Below are 12,744 nucleotides of genomic sequence, written 5' to 3'. Positions count from 1 at the left end.
GCTTAGGCAGGCTTAATGTCCCTCTGCTGTAGGATATTTTCTGCTTTGTTGGGGCAGCCAGGCAAGCATCACCAAGCAGGCCAGAGGGCAGGGAGCTCACAGTTTGGGCACTCTTTGGTCTGCTGCAGGTCTTTAAGAAGAAAAGCATGAGCCCCACCCTCTGCAGAAACCTCGTTGTAGTGGGCATGCCAACAGAGGGGATGCCTCTGGCTTGATACCTTGGGGCACCCATGCCAACTCCACGTGGGAACTACCATAGCTACATAAGCAGCTACATCAGTGGGGGAGGGGATGCAAAGGAAGAGTCTGAATGGGGGACAACTGGGACTCTGGTCCCCTTTGTCCTGAGGGATCCCCTAGCTTCCTACATCCTCCTCTCTCTAGAAGACAGCCTGCCCTGAATGTCTGCTCTGGGATCACAATGTTCTGGAACCCACTGGCCCTGTCACCCCAGCAGTTTGGGCAGGTGCTGGAAAACATTCATGTGGAGACCAGTGCCAAAAAAACTTAAGAGCCGAAGCTCCCTGGAGGGAACAAAGGCATACAATGGGTGGAGAGGCAGCACAGAACCCACTGCCCCAGTTTGGATGTGTGGTAAGAGGGAGTGACCCCAAGGGGGCTGGCAACCTGGTTTTCTGTTCTCAAGAAGCTCCCCGTTCACTAATGGCAGTAGTTTTTGCACCTACAAAGTAAGAGAAGCTCTCCAACAGTTTGGGAGCCTGCAGTCTGCCAAAGTGTGAAGGGAGGAAAAACAAACATTCCCACCTACCCGAGCCATGAGACTCCAAATTCTTGGGAGTCGATCTCTGCCAAAATCCTGCTCCTTGTCTGCTCGATAACATCTTCCTATAGAATCTCTGGTAGGTTCTAGCATTTTTCCTTCAGAATTACACATTAGCTATGTTTTTTTTTTTTAATCTAAAACTTTTCCTTCTTTCTGCATTGATCTGGCAACCAATGTCTATAGTCAATAATCTTGCCTTCCCTTTGGGCTATATGGCAATTCCATGCTTATTTTTGACAACTGTCAAACTGTTTTCAAAGGGACTACACCATCTAACGTTTCCATCAGCAACGTATGAGGGTTCCAGTTTCTTCACATCTACACAAGCACTTGTTATTGTCTTTTTTACCATAGACATCATAGTGGGTATGGAGTGGTGTTTTGATGTGCTAGAGCTACTGTAACAAATTAGCACAAAAAACAGAGTGGCTTAAAGCACAGAAATTTATTCTCTCACAATTTTGGTGGCTAGAAGTCCAGAATCAAGATATCAGCAGGGTTATTCTTTCTACAGGCCCCAGGACAAAGGCTGTTCGATGGCTCTCTCTTACTTTCTTGCATTCCCATGGAATCCTAACCATTCATTAACTTATAGGTGCATCACTCTGATCACTGCCTGTCATCACGTGGCACTTTTCCCTATGTCTATGTCTCTTCTCCAGTATGACCCCATCTTAACTTGATTACGTATGTGAAGACCCTATTCCTAAATACGGTCATATTCACAGGTACTAGGCATTAAACTTCAACATGTCCATTTGGAGGACACTTTTCAACCTACCTACAGCAAGAGGTGATCTCATTGTCATTTTGATATACATTTCCCTAGTGGCTCACGAGCATCTGTCATGTGCTTATTGGCTACTTATATATCTTCTTTGGAGAAACATCTATTCAAATTCTTTGTTCATTTTTTAAACTGAGCTATTAGTCTTTTTATTTTGAGTTATAAGAATTCTTTATATTCTGGGCCCTCATCAAATGTATGATTTGAAAAAAATGTTCTCCCTTCATGTGGACTATTCTTTAACTTTTTTGATAGTGCCTCCAAACAAAAAAGTTTTTATTCTTAATGAAGTTCAATTTCTCTTTTTATTGTTGTTGTTATCTACACTTTAATGTCATATTCTAGAAAGCAATAACTAACCCAAGTGCATGAAAATGTATGCCTCTTTTCTTGTAAGAATTATGTAGTTTTATCCCATTTAGGTCTTTAATCTGTTTTGAATTAAATTTTGTGCACGATGTAAGGTATAGATCCAAATTCATTCAGTAGTCCTAGCACCATTTGTTGAAATAATATCTTTTTCCACAGAATTGTCTTGATACCCTTGCAAAAATCAAATTAAATAGAAGTATAAAGATTTGTTTCTGGACCCTCAATTTATTCCATTGGTCTATATATCTATCCTTATGTTGATACTACATTATCATGATTACTGTAGCTTTGAAATCTGACATATGAAACCTCCAACTTTATTCCTGTTTTTTAAAATCAGTTTGGCTATTCTGAGTCCCTTGCATTTCCAAATGAATCTTAAGATTACATTGTCAATATTGGCAAAAATCCAGCTAGGATTTTCATAGGGATTGTGTTGAATCTGGCAATCAATTTGGAGATAGTCCCACTTTAACGATATTAAGTTTTCCATGTGCATGGCTATCTTTCTATTTACTTAAAACTTCTTTAACTTTTTTCAATTATTTTTGTGGTTTTCAATGGACAAATATGACATTTCTTTTGTTAAATTTAAGTATTTTTGATATTATTGTAAATGAAATTGTTTCCTTAATTTTATTTTCAGAATCTTCATTGCTAGAATAGAAAAATAAAGTGGTTTTATATTAATATACTGATCTGTATTCTGCAACTTTCTGAATTTATTTATTAGTTTTAATAGCTTTTTAGTGGATATATATGCAAGATCATGTCCCCTGCAAATTGAGATACATTTACTTTTTCCTTTCCAATCTGGATGCCTTTTATCTATTTGTCTTTCTTAACTGACTTGGCTAGAGCCTCCAGTACAATACCTGATGATAAAAGGAAAGCTTTTAGCCTTTAATCACTATGTATGGTATGAGTGTGGGTGTTTCATAAATTATCTTTCTGTTTAAAGAACTTTCCTTCTATTCCTAGTTTGTCAAATGTTTTGTCATGCAAAGTTGATGGATTTTGTCAAATTTTTTCCTGTTTATTGAATGATCATGTGGTTTGGGTCCTTTATTCTGTTAACATGGTACATTGATTCTCATATGTACATTCCTGGAATCAATCCCATTTTGTCATAGGATACAATTCTTTATATGCATTGTGGAATTGAATTTGCTAGTTTTTGCTGAGGATTGTATCTCTATAGAAGGATATCAATCAATAGTTTTCTTTTCTTCTGATGTCTTTGGTTTTAATATGTGAATAATACTGTCCTCATAGAATGAATTGGGAAGTGTTCCTTGCTCTTCTATTTTTTTGAGGAGTTTGCGAATGACTGGTATCGATTCTTTAAATGTTTGATAGAATTCATTAGTGAAGCCATTTGGACCAGAGCTATACTTTGTGGAAAGTTTTTTGATTATTTATTTAGTCCAGTTACTTGTTATAGGTCTATTCAGCTTTTCTATTTCTTCTTGATTCCATTTTGGATAGTTTGTATCTTTCTAAGAATTTGTTCATTTCATCTATATTATATGATTTGCTGGTATGTGATCATTCATAGTCTCTTCTTATAATCCTTTTGGGGTTTTTAAATCAGTAGTGATTACCCTCTTTTATCCTAATTTTAATAATTTGATATCTCTCTCTCTCTTTCTCTCTCTCTCTTAATTTGGCTAAAGGATTGTCAATTTTGTATATCATTTCAAAGGACCAACTTTTCAGTTCATTAATATTTTTCTATTTTTATTCTCTATTTCATTTATTTCTGCTCTTTATTATTCAAACTTGCTTTGAATTTAGTTTCCACTTCTTTTTGAGTGCATTAAAGTTAAAAAGTCCTTGATTTGAGATCTTTCATCTTTTTTATTATAGGCATTTACAGGTACAAATTTCCCAATATGAAAATTCCATTTTCATTCATTTCAAAGTATCTTCTAATGTTCCTTGTAATTTCTTCATTGTTTATTTAGAAGCGTGTAATTTAATTTTGATGTATTTATGAATTTCCCAAGTTTCCTTCTGTTGCTGATTTTTTTTACTCAATTCCATTGGGGTCTAAGAATCTATTTTGTACAGTTTCAATCCTCTTAAATTTTTTGACAGAAGAATGGCTCTCTTGATCTCGGAAATCATGAAGAACTTTTGAAGAATTTTAAGAAGGGGATGACATTAAATTATGGAAAGAGTGCTCTGGGAGAAGTATAAAAAGAAGACCAGAGGACATGACATGAAGAAAAAAGAATAAGGAGAAAGCATTGAAAATTATTCAGACAAGAGATGACAGATGCCTGTAGTAAGGTTATGACATGGAGAGGAATGAATAAAGCAAAAATAAATTCAAGAAAGAGTATCCTCAGAGATGAAAATTAATTTGATATAGTGAGGAAGTCTAGATGAGTCTCGTATTTCAGATTTGAGTCACTGGATATGTGCTAGGACCGTTGGTTGAGACAAAGAAAACTGTGATAAGAAAATTTTCTGTTTACAGGGTGGGTGAGGACTACGGTTCTGTTTTCTATTGAGCACATGAGTCCAAAGCTCAGGAAAGAGATTTTCACTAAGTTATCTTATTAATATATTGTTATATAAAGAACCAGACAATCTAGACATATAAATGGGACTCTTTAGAGAGATGAATAGAGTGAAAGGAGACAGGAAAGTGGGGAACATGGGCATTTAAGGAGAGGGCAGAGGACAAAGAGCCATGGAAGGACACTGAAAAAGGCAAGTCCCAACAGGAGAAGCCCCGAGTCCTAGTGTGCGGAAAGCCTGTTCCAAGAAGGAAGGAAAGGAGACTAAGAGAGGAGGATCACTTGAGGCTAAAAGTTTAAGACTAGCCTGGGCAAGGTAGCAACACCCTGTCTCTAACAAAATTAGCTAGACATGGTGGCATACACCCGAGATCCCAGCAGAGGGGACTGAGGCAGGAGGATTATTTGAGCCCAGGAGTTCAAGGCTATGGTAAGCCATGATTGTACACTGTACTTAAGCCTGGGTGACAGAGCAAGCCCCCTGTCTCTAAAACAAAATAAAAAATAAAGAAAATTGTTAAGTATTTTTTTTTAAATAAAAAGAAAAAAGGATAGGTCAATACATGGATGGCAAAAGGAAGTCAAATTACCCTGCTACCCGAGAATAACCAACACATAACTCTCTTCAATTGTTTTCTGATGGCTGTCTGACGAAGATTTGATTTTGATCAATACGGTGCAGCTGAACACTTCTCTTATTTTTCTTTCCCAGCTTCTGTAATTGACACCTGCTGTTCCTACCTGTCACGTATCTCATCCACCTTCTTTTGAAAACAGCAGTTCTGGTGAAACTGTCAAGCAAGGTGACCCCTGCCCTGACCTGCCAATGAGAGAAGGCAGAGCCTGTGACCCCTATCAGGCCAATCAGGATCTTGCCTCCTGGAATTTGAATGTTGAGCAGTGAAAGTCAAAGCTGTGAGTGCTAACCTGACCTTCTGCCATATCCTGAAGACAGTGTACATGTACAGTGATTTCTACTACTTAGAGTCCAGCACTGCCCCAGTTTTTATCTAGCAGAATCAGGGTTGGGGTGACGGTAAAGGCTGAGGCAAGTGAGGTGTTCACCTGGGGTGCAAAATTTAGGAGGGCTCAAAAAAATTCAGTAGTCAAGTTAATATTTTAGTGCAATATTTTTAAAAACTAAAATTAATGCAAAAGTCTGTGATAAATAAAATATCAAAAAAACAAGCTTGGTGTAAATGATTTTCTCTTTTGCCTCAGGTTTTAACATGGCTTGAAATTGCGCTATAGAGCCCTGATTGTTCACATTTTACTGTTTCCATGAGCCACTTTTTACCCTTCCAGTAAATTCCTCCTTCCCATGCATTAACCAGAAAATGTTTTGTTTGTTGACAACCTCAAACCTAACTAATTCAGAGTCTGACATTGTAAGTAACGGTAACTGCCTGGTAGTTCGTTGGTTGCCATAGATTCCAAATAATAATTCTAATTCATTGGCTTTCTATTCAGAGAGGTTCTATGTTATCCAAATGCACACCTAAAACTCACCTTAACCTGAAGACTATTTGAAATCAGTGATAAAAAGCCACCAATTGGCTGGGCGTGGTTGCTCACACCTGCAATCCTCGCTGTCACAACCACATAAATGATCACACAAGACATGGATTGACAGTACACACTGCAAGAGGTGAGGCTAACCATAGGTGCAGGATAGCCCCGAGCACTTCTTGCAGAGTCCTTTCATTGAGAAGATACATAATGGGCAGAAAGATTACTAAGCAAAGACATGAAGGGGCTGCGTGCTCAAGGAAATGATCTCATAGGTGCCAAGAGAATATGTACTCAAGGAAATAATCTTCAAGGGTGGTAAGGGAAATGATCTCCAAAAATACTACATGCAATTTTTCTCCACTAATCCTTCAAGGAACTGCCATAAAATGCTAAATGTTTAACATTAGCCTTACTACTACAGGACTGAACTTCGCTCCTCCAGGATTACTGAGTTACTTGGTGGTTTGCCTTCCAAGTCACAAGATATTTCCAGGAGAATGTCTTGTTCTATAATTCCTCAGATGAGTTATGATATTGGTGACTGTTGCAGTAAGTATGATGTTTAATCCTCTATACCTAGCAGTCTGAGAGACTGAGGCAGGTAGACCACTTGAGCTTACAAGTTCGAGAACAGACTGAACAAGAGCAAGACCCCTGTCTCTAAAAATAACTATGTGTTGTGGCAGGCTCCCGTAGTCCTAGCTACTTGGGAGGCTGAGGCAAGAGTGTCACTTGAGCCCAAGAGTTTGAGGTCACTGTAAACTATGATGCCACAGCATTCTACCAAGGGCAAGAAAGTGAGACTGTCTAAAAAATAAAAAATAAAAAAGTCACCAATTGGAGATGAATCTCAAAATATTTAGAACCAGAAGAATTTAGACAGAAATGGGTACATGCTGTAGGGAGATTATAAAACGGAAACTTTCGGAATGTTTTAATTAAATTCAAAGATTTCCTCGTATCTCAAGTTTGATTGTAAGGCAAATAAAGTAACATATACACTTTGATTTATAATGTAATTGAAATTCTGTAGCAGAATGAAGGAGGTTGGGGTCCACAGATAAGGTCTTGGTATGAAGAATGAAGAGGCTTGACACAGTCTGTGTCAGGGGACTGAGGAACTCAGGGGGGAGCCCTCTCAAGTAAACCTCGGGTCCCTATTTATTATCATAAAATGTAAAGAAGTAGACGCAAGTTGCTTGCCCCACATTAGCGCTGATTAGGGAGGACATGAAAAAGTTAAGATGGAATGTCCCCACCTTTGTTTTTGCAAAACTACAAACTTTGAGCACAACCTCTGCCTCCCCCATCAAGAGACCTTTAGAATCTAGAGAATTTTTACCATAATTATTGCCACACCTCACATATACATTTTCTCTTAGAGGTCAGTTTTCTGATCTCCTGCACATACACAGCTCATACGCCATTCTTGTGATTCTCTAGGTCTCTCAAAGCAGGAAGCGAGTCTTATGCTAAAGATCAGGGCTCAATTTCCCCTACAACAGAAATTCTTCCCTCCCAGACTAATTTTATAATGGAACTGTATTTTAAAAGTCAAATCAGACTTCTGGTTTTCAGTTTGGCATATAAATAGCTTAAAAGGTGCTACTTTGTCCTTAGAACAAGTAAAAAGCTGAACAAACTGAAAAGTCAACAATTGTTCTTAAATCTGTAAAGAAAGTGACATTACGGACAAACCACTGCCTCCAAAGCCAGAGACCTTAACATGTATTTCAAAATCAGAAAGAGCAGCAGGCAAATACAGAGATTCACAACTTACCTGAGCAGAAACCCAACAACAGCAACCTTTGTACAGACTGGTGCTGGATTCCTTTTTACTCAGTACATCATGTCTAGCTATCAAAAAAAAAAACTTATTACAAAGCATACTAAAAGGAAAAAAAAAATCACTGTTTGAAGAAACAAAGCAAGCATCAAAACCAGACTCAAACATAGCAGGGATGTTTGAATAATCAGACCAAGCATTAAAACGAGTATGATTAACACACAAGGCATTCAAATGGGGAAAAAAAATGGGCAACATGCAAGAATATTTGGCAATATAAGCAGAGAGATAAAAATTCTCAGAAAGAACCAAAAAGAAGTGCTAGAAATCAAAAATACTGTACCAGAAATGAAAAACGCCTTTAATGGGTTTATCAGTAGACTGTACAGAATTGAGGAAAGAATCTCTGAGCTTGAGGCTATCTCCATAGAAACCATCAAAACTGAAAAGAAAAGGGAAAACACTGAATAAAACAACAGAATAGAACGTCCAAAGACTGTGGATGATTATAGAAGGCAAAATACATATGTGATGGAAACATCAGAAGGAGGATAAAGAAAGAAACGATGAAATTATTTGAAATAATAATGATTGAGAATTTTCATAAATGAATTCCAGACAATAAACACAGGTCCAGGAAGCTGAGAGAATACCAAGTAAGATAGAAGTCAACTACTTTCTTTTATACCAGCAATAAACACATGGAATTTAAAATTACAAACACAATACCATTTACATTAGTATTCCAAAAACAAAATTCTTAGGTATAAATCTAACAAAACATGTACAAGGAACACTAAAAAACTCTGATGAAAGAAATCAAATTACTAAATAAATATAGAGATATTTCCATGTTCATGGATGAAAGGCTCAACTTTGTCAAGATGTCAATTCTTGCCATCTTAATCTATAGATTCAATTCAATCTCTACCAAAATTTCAGCAAATTATTTTCTGGATATTGACAAACTTATTCTGAAGTTTCTACTGAGAGGCAAAAACACACCAAAATAACCAGCACAATACTGAGGAAGAACAAAGTTGGAGGACTGACATTAGACTTACTATGAAGCTACACTAATCAAGACAGTGTGATACTGACAAAAGAACAGACAAATAGATAAATGGACTAGAATGGAGATCCCCAGAGTAGATCCACATTAATATAATCAACTGATCTTTGACAAAGGAGCAAAGGTGATGTAACAGAGAAAAGATAGTTTTTCAACAAATTGTGCTTGAAACAACTGAACATCCACATACCAAAAAACAAAATAAACAAACAAAAAAAAAAACCTAAATGAATCTAGACCTTACAGTATTCACAAAAAATATCTCAAAGTAGATCACAGACTTAGATGTAAAATGTGAAATGATGAAACTCCTAGAAGAGGGCAGCGCCTGTGGCTCAAAGGAGTAGGCCGCCGGCCCCATATGCCGGAGGTGGTGGGTCCAAACCCAGCGCTGGCCAAAAATTGCAAAAACAAACAAACAAAAAAAACTCCTAGAAGACAGGAGAAAACTCAGATGACACGGAGTTTGAAGATGACTTTTAGGACATAACACCAATGACATGATCCATGAAAGAAAGAATTTATATACTAGATTCTACTACAATTAAAGTGTTCTGCTCTGTAAAAGACACTGTTTAGAGAATAAAAAGAGAATGCACAGACTAGGAAAAATAATCACAAAAGACATATCTGGTTAAAAAACTATTATCCAAAATATACAAAGAACTCTTAAAACTCAACAATAATAATAATTTTTAAAAATAAACAATTTAAAAGTAAGCCAGACCAGGCATAGTGGCTCCCACCTGTAATTACAGCACTCTGGGAGGCCGAGGCAGGTCGATTGCTTGAGCTCGCAAGTTCAAGAGTAGCCTGAGCAAAAGCAAGATCTTGTTTCTACTAAAAATAGAAAAACTGAGACAAAAGGATCACTTGAGCCTAAGATTTTGAGGTTGCTGTGAGCTATGATGCCATGGCACTCTACCAAGGGCAACAGGTTGAGAGTCTGTCTCAAAAAATAAATAAATAAATGTGAGCCAATGACCCCAACAGATATTCACTAAAGAAGATATACAGATATACACGTATCCACCAATTCAGTGTCATTTCCTGCGCTCTGCCTATTGATCTCTCTTTCCTGCATACTCCCTTGAAACCACTAATTTTTGCTACCTTCAGGTTTTGCTTTTTCCAAACGTTATGTACCCGAAATCATACAGTATGTCACCTTTTCAGATAACTTTCACTTAGTAATATGAATTTAAGGTTTCTCCATGTCTTTTCAAGACTTAATGGCTCATTTCTATTTATTACCAAATAATATTTCATCGTCAGCACATGGAAGCGTGCTCCACATCATGTGTCATCAGAGAAATGCAAATTACAACAATGGGATACCACTACACGTCTATTAGAATGGCCAAATCCAGAACACTGAAAACACCAAGTGCTGGTGAGGATGGCTAGCAACGAGAACTCTCATCTGCTGCTGCTGGTGGTACCGCCACTTTGAAAGACACCTTAAGGGTTCCTACAAAACTAAACATACTCTTACCATGCAATCCAGCAATTGTGCTCTTTGGCATTTTCCCAAAAGAACTGAAAACTTATGTCAGCACAAAAACATGCATATGGATGTTTACAGCAACTTTATTCATAATTGCTGTGACACTACTAAGATGTCCTTCTATAAGTGAATGGATAATCAACTCTGATATATCCAGATAATGGAATATTATTCAGCACTAAAAAAAAATTGACTTTCAAGCCATGAAAAAACATAGAGGAACACTAAATACCCATTACTAAGTGAAGCCATCTAAAAAAGCTGTATGCTATATGACTGCAACTATGTATCATTCTGGGGAAGGCATAACTATGGAGCCAGTAAAATAAACAACTACTTAGCCAGTAAAATGATCAGTAGTTAGTTGCCAGAGGTGGGGGAAGGAGGGATAAACAGGCAGAGCACAGAGAAATATTAGGTCAGTAACTCTGTATGATATTATCATGGTGGAATACATGTCATTATACATTTAGACATGTAGAATGTATCACACCAAGAGTAAACCCTAATGTATGGACTTTGGGTGAAAATGATGTGTCCGTGTAGGTCCATCTGTTGTAAAAAATGTTCCACTCTAACAGGGCGTATAATGATAAAGGGGGATAAAGGCCATGCATGCGCGTGGGGAGAGAGCGTATGGGAAATCTCAGTACCTATACTTGATTTTGCTACGAAATAAAATCTAAAAAATAAAATCTATTTAAAACATAGACAGGCAGTCAAAATGTTAGTGCTCGTAGTCCCACCTACTTGGAAGGCTGAAGTGGGAGGACTGCTCTCACTGTTCAAGGCTGCCGTGAGCTACAATTGGGCCATGGCACCACAGTCTGGGTGGCAAAAAAGACTCCATCTGTTTAAAAAAATACATATATTGGTTTAAAAAAACCCAAACCAATTTTTTTTAAAAGGTCAAATCAGAGAAGACCTCAGAATACTGATGCTAAATGGGGATTGGGGAAAAATCTAGCTTAGAGTAAAAGCCTGAATAAAAATAAAGCGAAAAATGATAATAACATCTTCAAAAGAACAAATGCAGCTGATCCAAATCTTGCAGTTTGAAAGCATTGCATGTGTACTATGTGGTCCTTTAGAATGGCTTCCAGCTCACCAAAGTGAGAGTGCTTCTCTACATGCCAAATTACAACATTAAGGCAGATTGAGGGAGAAATAGAATCAACCATTTGTTGATTATTTATTTTTTTAATCATGTCCTCAAGCATCTACAGATGTAAGGAAGCATGTGGCCTTACACTGGAGCTGTTTGCAAACAGCAGGATTGCCTGGCCCAAGAAATGGCACTTGCTGTGTGATGAAAGCCACCCCTCTAAAACCGTGTTTGGTTAGCACCTATGCCCTGCTGAAGCTGGCAGAGCACATTCTGTGTGGGCATGCTGCCATCTTAACAGATGGGCCTGAAGGTAACCCTGCCAGAGAATCAGTGTGTGCAATGAGTTCACAACTGTGGTTAGATTCCTTTCCAAGGATGTTGCATCTACTTAGGTTCTCTAGCAAAAATTTATGACTTTCTTGTCTTCAAATGGCATTAATGAATATATGAATAATTCTCCATATCAGTGCTTCTCAAAGTGTGGCTCCTTGAACCAGCAGTACCAGCACCATCTGGGAAATAGCTAGAAATGTAAATTCTCAAGCTCCACTTTTTACCTGCTAAATCTGAAACTCTGGGGCTAGGGCCCAGCAATGTGTGGTTTAACAAGCCCACCAAGTGATCCTGATGGAGCTAAATTTTGAGAACCACTGCACTAATTTATTGGCTCCCAAATGTTAGAATTACCTGAAAAATGTTTTAAAATATTTATCCCTATGTCTCAACCCCAAAGATTTTGTTTCAATTAGTATGTGGTGCAACCTGGGTTTTAATGTCTCCGTAGGTGATTTTAACGTGCCCCAAAGTTCAGGAAGCACTATTCTAACTAATCAGAATACTAACACGAACTTTAAGAAGAATGCTTCAAATCTTCATAAATGTAGAGAAGTCTTTATTGAAAGAGCATATATAACCTTTGCTTAAATAATTATTTGATTGATTAATCACTTTATTTTAGATAAGATAAAAAAATTCATATAATCTCTGGCTTTCAGCACAGCCCTGTGTTCTTCATGAGTCACTTATCTTCAAGTTCATCCTTTCTCATAGCACCATATTTAAGATTGCATCCGATTCCAGTGTACTTTTTAAATGTCATTGAACTTCTGTCTTAACATCCCCCAAACCCCTATTCTACTGGTATCTTCTGTGTCTCCCGAACACTGACTCTCCATCTCCCAGGCCCAGGGAGAGACTGGTATCGAAACAATTAAACTTCATATAATCTAAATTGAGATGAGAGGCCAGGTGTGGTGGCTCATGCCTATAATCCTACCACTCTGTGACG

This window comes from Nycticebus coucang, chromosome 7, assembly GCF_027406575.1.
Source record: "Nycticebus coucang isolate mNycCou1 chromosome 7, mNycCou1.pri, whole genome shotgun sequence".
Lineage (NCBI taxonomy): Eukaryota > Metazoa > Chordata > Mammalia > Primates > Lorisidae > Nycticebus > Nycticebus coucang.
The sequence above is the reverse complement of the archived record's forward strand: the minus strand, read 5'-3'. Positions refer to the sequence as shown.